This window comes from Molossus molossus, unplaced genomic scaffold (genome assembly GCF_014108415.1).
Source record: "Molossus molossus isolate mMolMol1 unplaced genomic scaffold, mMolMol1.p scaffold_m16_p_5, whole genome shotgun sequence".
Classification (NCBI taxonomy): Eukaryota; Metazoa; Chordata; class Mammalia; order Chiroptera; family Molossidae; genus Molossus; species Molossus molossus.
The window spans coordinates 60,792,892-60,802,238 of NW_023425388.1; positions in this window are offsets into that span (position 1 = coordinate 60,792,892).

Here is a 9,347-nt window from a genome sequence, read left to right on the forward strand (position 1 = left end):
GAGCAGTCATTACCAGTCATGGTCTTCCTACCTTCACTTCTGCACCCCTGTGGCGATGGTGCCCACATAGGTGCACTTGTTTTGATGACCAGCTTCTCATAGATCAGAATGGACACCAGAGTTCTCAAAAACCCCTTGGTTAAAGTATTAGAGGAAGGACATGGACAGTATATAGTCCAAAATTAGAGAAAAGAGAGGATGGATGTAAATTGGTAGACAGCAAGCACAAGCTGGACCCCACAAGGATGAAATGAAACCATGTCGGTCCTGTGGCCTCTGACCCCTATGGTATGGGTGTCCTGCAGAAGCCGGGACCCTTCATCACAGAGCTAAATTTCTTAGTTTTGATAAATACAAACACATATAGCTGACCCAAAGCCAGATATGCTGTAGGAGGGTCCAGGGGAAGATGGGGCAGTTGTAGGCCTAACTGCTGCCTCACACCAGCAAGGTGAACTAGCAGGTAAATGACAATGTGTATGAGCTGGAGAATGACTGTCGCTTCACTTCTGCCCCCAATCATCCACAAGAACATCTCTGTACCATCCTAACTGGAAACACACAAGGAAGGGAATTTGGGGGAAAAGTAGCTCAACCTAACCAAGGTGACACATTACAACCCACCACACCCATTCTCCATTTTAAAAGCAGGCTTGGCCCAGCCAGTGTGGCTCAGTGGATTGAGCACCATCCCATGCACCAATAGTTCACCGGTTCTATTCCTGGTCAGGGCACATTCCCATGTTGTGGGCTCAGTCTCCAGTAGGGGACGTGCAGGAGGCAGGAGGCAGATTGGTGTTTCTCTCTCATTGGTGTTTCTATCTCTCTCTCTAAGAAAATCAATAAAGCCCTGACTGGTTTGGCGCAGTGATTAGAGCTTTGGCCTGCGGTCCAGAGAGACCCAAATTCAGTTCCCACTAAGGGCGCGTACCTCAGTTGCAGTTTGTCCCTGACCCTGGTTGGTCGTGCAGGTGGCAGCCACTTGATGTGTCCCTTTCACGTCGAGATGTTTCTCTCTCTCTCCTCCTCTCTCTCCCTTCCACTCTATCTGAACAAAAAAAATGGAAAAACGTCCTCGGGTGAGGATAAAAAAATTAATAAAAACATTTAAAAACAATAAAAGTAAATAAAAACAGACTTGATGTCAAGAGCCAGAGACAAATGAAAATGTACACAGGAAGAAATAGCTACCCTTTGTTGAATGCTTGCTACTCAAGCGCTTCTCATATATAAATATTCTTTATATACATTGTACTTACATAGACATATGAATATATCCATTACAAATAATATCTCATTTAGTCCTTGTAACAATGTTACAAAGTTGGTATTACTAATACCATTTTATAGATGAAGAAATAAGGGTTAGAAAGGTGGAGAAATTTCCCATGAACATATAACAAGCAAGGGGCAGAGCTGTGATTGGAAGCCAGGCCTCCCTGTGCTACCCGGCCTCCCAACAAACTGTGGACTTTGTTATGTCATAAGCACTAAATCTGCACTCAGACTATGGACCACCTGGAAAACCTCCATGCCTGGTGCTCATTGATTCATACTTGACACCATTGGTTTGGGAACAACCTCTTGAGGTCCTTATCACACTCCCCCAGAATTCATCTGAGTTGGAGTCCCAGCCCCTTCACCCAGTAATTGGGTGGCTCTGAGAAAATGACTTAACTTTTATCTCCTTACCCTCCTCACGTGGGCAGTAATTCCTACCTTACAAACTGTAAAGATTAGACAATATTAACAGGAAAACATCTGGCACAGCCTGAATATCCTAGATACCCCACAGATGGAACTCTCCCCCCTCCACAATGGACTAGCTACTGACCCGGCCCGCAGGTCGATCAACGAGGACCCTAGAGGGGGAGTGAGGATGAGGAGGGACAAGAGACACGAGAAATGGAGACAAGACAGGATTCTGATCAAGTCTCGTTTATTCAGGGGGAGTTCACATTATATATAGGGGAAAACACGTGAAACAGCCAATGAGCATCCCACCTGAAGCCAACCCCAGCAAACACCCCAGGTGGAACAAATGATAAGCAAAGAACGGAGCAAACAATTATCTAGAGGAATGCAGGCACGGCACGTGGAGAGGCACGGCACGTGGAGAGGCACGGCACGTGGAGAGGCACGGCACGTGGAGAGGCACGGCACGTGGAGAGGCACGGCACGTGGAGAGGCACGGCACGTGGAGAGGCACGGCACGTGGAGAGGCACGGCACGTGGAGAGGCACGGCACGTGGAGAGGCACGGCACGTGGAGAGGCACGGCACGTGGAGAGGCACGGCACGTGGAGAGGCACGGCACGTGGAGAGGCACGGCACGTGGAGAGGCACGGCACTGGGGCCGGAGACAGCAGAGCAGACTTTAACAAGATGGATGCCATGCAAACGGTCTCCCACAGGTCCCCCTTTTTTATTAAATTTTAAGGCCGAAATAATACCTTGAGGGGACTGTGCCTGTCTTAGGTCAGGAAACTTGCACACGGTTCCAACCTGTCCTTACCCGTCATTGGAAAGCAAGGCAGCATAAGGCCTTGTTCCTGTCTTAGGTGGTGGTTGGCGACGCGTGTGAGTTCCAGTTGCCCGTCTCTGGCTAACCAGCCCAGCACACCAAGGTGACGAGGTTTTTGAGACTATTTGCCATCTCGGGCATAGTCATAGCTTGACTCACAGCTAGAGTGAGCTTCTCTGTCGGCCGTTTCAAGTCTATAATAGTGGACCTGTATAGATTGCATCTTAATGGCATCCATCTGCTGCTTGAAAGCCATCACCTCATTGAAGAGGAAAGGTCCTAGTGACACAATCAGTAAAAGGCCAAGTAAGGAGCCCAACAGAGGGAGAAGATAAGGCAGCACCCCATTTAGCCCGCTCCAAAGGGGGTTATCGAAAAGTTCTTTTAAGCAGCAGCGTTCCTGCAAGGCAGTTGCATGGGGGGCCAAATAGGGCCCTCAGGAGCTCGTCAGGGTTTGGAGGAGGCTCAAAACCTCCTTTCCACAAGGAGGCAAAGATGCAGTAGTATTCCTGGCAGTAAGATTTCAGCCTTCTGGTCCATTCCTGAAATAAAAAAACAGGAAAAGCCTCTCAGGGCGAATTTTCGTCCCTGGAGTTATCTATATGGTTATCTGCTATTCCTTTAACTTGATCAATCTGTTTAACCAGACGCTCTGGTAGCCATCTGGCAGATTTCATTTTCTTAGAGTAAATGCATACAGAACCTCGGCCCCAGATGAGGACTGGGTCTGGGCCATGCCAAGAGTTGGTTAGCGGATCTTTCCACAACACTGAGGCAAATTGTTTTTGGGTTTCTGTATGCCAAAAGCGATTAGCAGCAGATTGCCCATCAGTGTCTAAGTTTAAAAAATTTAGAATAAATAAGGCATGAGAGAGAATATTTCTGGGTGACCCCCTCATGGGGTACCATTCCCCCTATTTTATTAATGGTGATCTTTAAAGACAGATGAGCTCTCTCTACAATCCCTTGTCCCTGAGGGTTGTAAGGTATACCTACTATGTGTTGAATACTGAGGCGTTTGCAAAATTGGGAGAAGGCTGAACTTGTATAGCCTGGGCCATTATCGGTTTTCAACTGCTGTGGGCATCCCAGAACTGTAAATGTGGTTAGCATGTGACTGATCACATGTTTTGTGGCTTCACCAGTTTGGAGGGAAGCATAAATGAATCCACTAAAGGTATCTATGATAACATGTACATATTTAAGATTTCCAAATTCCATCCATTACCAACCTGTGCGTTGCGTTTAGCAATGTCCCTGCAGTTCTCTACATATTCTGATTTCCATAGGAGATAGTCTCCTCCAGCAAGTGTCGCTCGGGCTAACTGCTGCCAATCCCCAGGCGTAAGCCAATTCTCAGCTACTGATTCTAAAATTGCCATAGTATACGGGGCTGTGGCTCCGTATTGTGCTACAGCGGTCTTTAACTCCTTTATTAATTTAAAATCAAACCCGCTATGGTGGCGCCAAGGCTGTCCTTGTGCGTCCACTGTTTCTGTTACTGGAAAAGCCTCTATATCATCTAGCTCCTGTGCAAGTTGCAAGTGGGGAGGGATCTTTGGGACGGCTCCCCTCATGGGTGGTTTTTGATTCCCAAGGGTTTCTGGTTTTACTTCACTCTCCCTTTTAGATTTTCCTATTTTTAGTCCTTCTAATTGGGCTATGAGATCTTGGTGCTCTTTTTCCAGTTTTATTTGTTCTTTGAGGTGTTCAATTTTGTCTCTAAGTTCTTTTCTAGGGTCAAGAACTGGACATGCCAGCGGGGGAGCACTGGGATTATTATAAGGCGGAGGGCGTTGAGAAACAGGCGGATAATCAGAGTTACAATATCTGGCAGCTTTATCCGCCAATTCATCCCAATTAACCTCCCCTCTGTCAGGAACAGTCTCCAAATATACTGATTGGTCGGGATAAATCTTTGTCTTGGATTTGATTATTTCCTCTGGGGCAACACTAGTTTTTGTTCTTTTGATTTCTCCACCCTCTCTTTCTGTTAGTTTTTCTTGTCTCCCTGTATGAGAGCCCTTAGGCATAATTTTATTCCAAGTGGGCTCGGTTTCTTCTTCCTCATTATCACTATCGAATGACATGAAGTCCTCACATTCTTTACTTTCATTTTCATTCCACTTTTTTACTTTCTGTAATATACCCTCGCCATTTTCTACTACATTGGCAACGAGAGGATCAGAATGTCTCTGAGATAAAACCTCATCTATTAAATACCAATAAGAAAAAGCAGTTACCGGGACCTTCTCGGGTCCATAAGTCTTATAATAATCTCTAAGAGCGTCACCAACTATTTTCCACTGTTTTTGATCTATAGATCCCTCTGTAGGAAACCAAGGACAAACTTCCTTAACATAATCAAAATACTGACATAAATGCTTGTTTTTCACCTTTACTCCTCGTGCCTTTATAGCCTTTCCTAGTCCTTCAACGAACGTCTTATCTTGGCTCAATGCTTGCCCCATAATCGCCGTTCACTTACCCGAGGGGTGCAGACGCAGCAGGTTCCCACGTCGTTCCCTCTTTTCTTTTCCTTTTTGCCGGCCACTCGAACGGCGTCCTTCACTGGATCCCCCGTGCTCGAGCCCCACGTTGGGCGCCACTTGACCCGGCCCGCAGGTCGATCAACGAGGACCCTAGAGGGGGAGTGAGGATGAGGAGGGACAAGAGACACGAGAAATGGAGACAAGACAGGATTCTGATCAAGTCTCGTTTATTCAGGGGGAGTTCACATTATATATAGGGGAAAACACGTGAAACAGCCAATGAGCATCCCACCTGAAGCCAACCCCAGCAAACACCCCAGGTGGAACAAATGATAAGCAAAGAATGGAGCAAACAATTATCTAGAGGAATGCAGGCACTGCACGTGGAGAGGCACGGCACGTGGAGAGGCACGGCACTGGGGCCGGAGACAGCAGAGCAGACTTTAACAAGATGGATGCCATGCAAACGGTCTCCCACAAGCTACCACCGCCTACGTCTAGGCTGAAGACCCTTTGAACTATACCTTCAGCCCTAATCTCTTACTCTTCCTTCAGGTCTGTATTTCCTGTTTTCCACTAGAAAACACAGCCAACTCTGAATCCTCTTGCATCTGAACCATTATCCCCACTTTTTCAATACCGTCCATGCCATCTTCAATACCATCTTTCTGATCCTTGAGCTCACTTCCTGAAAATCACTTCCATTTCTCCCTTTGCCTTACTCAGACATAATTTGTGCATCATAAGTACTCTGTCCTGAGAACATGCTTTCAACTCCTAGTGCCAAATTTTTTTAAGTGTAGCAGCAAACTGAAAGTTGCCAAGAGAGTATATCTTAAAAATTCTAATCACAAGAATTTTTTAAACTATATACGGTGCCAGATGTTAGATGTTAACTAGACTTTTGCGGTGATCATTTTGCAATATATACAGATATCGAATCATTATGTTATACATCTGAAAATAATGTTAAAAGTCAATTTTATCTCAATAAAAAGTCATACAGAGCCCTGGCCGGTTTGGCTCAGCGGTTGGAGCGTCGGCCTGCTGTCCAGAAAGACCCGGGTTCAGTTCCCGCTAGGGGCAAGTACCTCGGTTGCAGTTTGTCCCCGGCCCTGGTTGGGTGTGCGGGTGGCAGCCACTCAATGTGTCCCTTTCACATCGATGTTTCTCTCTCCTTCTCTCTCCCTCCCACTCTATCTGAACAAAAAATGGAAAAATGTCCTTGGGTGAGGATAAAAAAAAATCATACAGAAAAAAGTATATTGGCAAACGAGTAAATCAGAACAGAATGATCAGGATGATGGGGACCTGGAAACTGGCATACTGGAATGAATATTTATATCAAGGTAACAGGGACTTTTCTCCTCTAGAACAGAAGCCAAAGGGTGGTCATTGGGAAGAGAAAGTCCCTTCTCTGTGGGCTTCAAAGTGCAGACTTGATCCATAGGAAGTGGATTGCTACTCAACAGAAGGAAATTTTGAGGATTTGAGTCTCTGCCAATGAGGTGGGGTGTAGCCATTGAAGTTCTCTATCTATCTCACCTACTTGCCCATTTCATTGTCATTCCTGTGGAAGAGGAAGAGTTTAGCAAGAAGACATGCTTACCTTCTACTGTAAGAATCTTAAGAAAACAACTTGCTAAGCTTTAAGCACATGCATACAGCACCTCTGTCACATGACCCTAGACCTGCTGGAATCATGTTACTCTTGACCTTCAATAAATAGCAAGATATCGCCCTGGCCGGTTTGGCTCAGCGGTTAGAGCATCGGCCTGCGGTCCAGAGAGACCCGGGTTCGGTTCCCGCTAAGGGCATGTACCTCGGTTGCAGTTTGTCCCCGGCCCTGGTTGGTCGTGTGGGTGGCAGCCACTCGATGTGTCCCTTTCACATCGATGTTTCTCTCTCTCTCTCTCTTCCTCGCTCTCCCTCCCACTCTACCTGAACAAAAAATGTCCTCGGGTGAGGATAAAAAACAAAACAAAACAAAACAAAAACAAATAGCAAGATATCTCTCCAGCAACCTGGGTTTATTCAGAACAACAAGCATTGCAATTCAGGGTGTGTGGTCTAATAGCAAACCACTTGCAAATTCCAAGAAATAAAGGGGAGGAAACTCTTTTATAGAAAAGAAGTTGATATTGCTATTCTAAACAAAGAGTTCTTCCTGTTGGGCTGTGATTGGTGTAGGGTGTAAGAGCTCCCCCTTCTGGCCTCCCAATTTCATTTTATTTTATTCATTAATTAATTAATTAATTTATTTTTTATCCTCACCCCAGGACATTTTTTGCATGTATCTTGAGGGAGAGAGGGAGGAAAAGAGAGGGATAGAGAGAGAAACATCAGCGTGAGAGAGACATATCGAGTGGTTGTCACCCACACAATCCCAACCAGGGCCAGGGACAAACTGCAACCAAGGTACATGCCCTTAGTGGGAACTGAACCCGGGACTCTCTGGTCTGCGGGCCGACGCTCTAACAACTGACCCAAACCAGCCAGGGCCCAATTTCATTTTAGATTAGGTTTCTGTTTATTCATTTTTACACTATCCATTTTGGATCTGTTTGAAAGCTGGCTTTCTACACCAGTGACATGAAACCTGAAGGCTACTGATGGGGAAGAAGAGTCTATAATTCTTCTCTGAGCCAACCAGAGACCTGAGCTTATAATATTGTCTTAAATAATGTAGTTCTTTGGTGTAACTAGGACTTTAATTTTCAGCTTGCAGAGCCCCAGTTTCAGACTGTTATTTGGGTCCTTTTTTATTTATTCTCCTTCTAATTCAGGTAGTCAATATTAGCAAGACAGGGGCTTATCTTTTTTTTTTTTTTTTTTTAGCTTAAAAAATGGAAGGTATTTCATAGAAACTTTTTTATATAAAGGAACATTTGAAATCCTGTTCCCAGGCATATGTCTTCATTTTGGGTCAAATAAACTCTGATAAAAATTAAAAATAAAACACACATAAAAAAAACGGCCACAGATGATATTTTAATTTACTAATTGGCATCACTTTGGTCAACAAATATTCAGACAGAAACTTATCTTTTAGATGGCCCTTCTGCTCTTAAGAATATGAGTCTCATGTCCTGGTTTATCCCAGGTTACCTCCAAAGGAGATGAAAGGGGCAGGACAAGCAAAAACAAAGAATTTATAAACATTTTCATAGGGGCTCATCCATCCACACTAGAGTGTTCAGTTCCACAGGGCAGAGATTTCCACCTGTTTAGTTCATTGATGTGTCCCCAAGCCAAGGACACTTTCTGTCACATAGCAGATGCTCAATAAATATTTCTTAAATGTTAGAAGAAAAATGGGCAAGATACCTGGTTTTGTTTTGTTTGGGAGAGGCAGCAAAAGTTATACTCAGAGACTGACTAATTTTAGTCTTTTAAAAATTTATTTAGGCCCTGGCCAGTTTGGCTCAGCGATTGAAGCATTGGCCTGCAAACCAGAGAGTCCCGGGTTCGGTTCCTGCTAGGGCCACATAGCAAAAAAAAAAAAAATTATTTAGCCCAGATTCGCTGTGGAAATTTTACAAGCCAATAATGGCATACAGGATAATCTCTCTGTCTTTTTTTTTTACTTTAAAAAATATTTTTTTAATTGACTTTTTAGAGAGAGAGGAAGGGAGAGAAACATTGATGTGAGAGAAACATTGATCAGCTGCCTCTTGCACGCCCTCTACTGGGGATTGAGCCCATGACCCAGGCATGTGCCCTGACCCAGAATCAAACCGGGACCTCTCAGTCCATGGGATGATGCTCAATCCACTGATCCACACTGGCCAGGCCAGGATATTATCTCTCTCTCTCTCTCTCTCTCTTTTTTTTTTTTTGGTACGCGCCCCTAGCAGGAACCGAACCCGGGACTCTCTGGTCCTCAGGCCAATGCTCCAGCCGCTGAGCCAAATCGGCCAGGGCACTTCATTCTTATATCAACTTCTTTTTTGTCTTTGTCAAAAACAAGTGGATTAAAACAGCTTCACTTAAGTCATAAACAAGTGGCTTTGAAACCATATTAACCAATACACAATACTACCTTTGTTTTTTAATGTCTGTTCTTAAAGGCCTATACCTTCTAGAATTGATCTCTTCCCCTAGTCCAGCCTTTGAGGGGGAGGGGTTTCTGGACATTAGAAAAGACTTCATGTGAACCCAGAATTCTGTTGTTGTTTTTTTTTAAGTCTGTTTATCCTTTCTTATATATTTTTTATTTTTTTATTTATTAATTTGTTTTTGTTACAGATGTTTCTCATTTTTTCCCCATTGACACCCTCCTCCCCTCCCCCCTCCCCACCCCATCCCCAGCTTTGTTGTCTATGTTCATTG